Source organism: Pygoscelis adeliae, unplaced genomic scaffold (assembly GCF_000699105.1).
Source record: "Pygoscelis adeliae isolate BGI_AS28 unplaced genomic scaffold, ASM69910v1 Scaffold183, whole genome shotgun sequence".
Taxonomy (NCBI): domain Eukaryota; kingdom Metazoa; phylum Chordata; class Aves; order Sphenisciformes; family Spheniscidae; genus Pygoscelis; species Pygoscelis adeliae.
In genome coordinates, this window is record NW_008824536.1 from 2,502,597 (window position 1) to 2,503,102 (window position 506).

Below are 506 nucleotides of genomic sequence, written 5' to 3' on the forward strand. Positions count from 1 at the left end.
CGGCAGGAGCACGCGGGCTTTCCCGAGCAGGGCTCGGGAAGCTCCGTGCGGTGCGAACGGGAGGGCGCAGAGCAGCGGAAGGTGGACCCAGTGTCGAACCTCGTTCCTGGGGAAGCACGCTGTAATGACTAGCGGTCGCTGCGGGCTGGCCGGGGTTTGTGAGCCGCACGGGATGCTCGTCCCCGGGCTGTCGCGAGTCCTCCTCGCGGTTTGTGAAGAGCTTTGAGATCCAAGAGGCGTGCTTGAGGGCAAAGAACCACTGCGGTTACCAGTGGTTCCCAGCACTTGCATATGTCCGCAGAAGAGCTAACTATAACTCTGCTCAAGTAACTCTCCTTGTGACAAACCTCTCCCTTGGTTTTTTTTCCTGGGCGCTTTCTGGTGGGCTAAGGTGCGTTTCAACACGGTTGGACCGCTGGCTGCTGGCGTAACATGCACAGAAACTCCATTACTCTTTAGACCTGCGCTGGGGAGCTGATGTAGATTTTATTGTTTGGTTTCAGGAC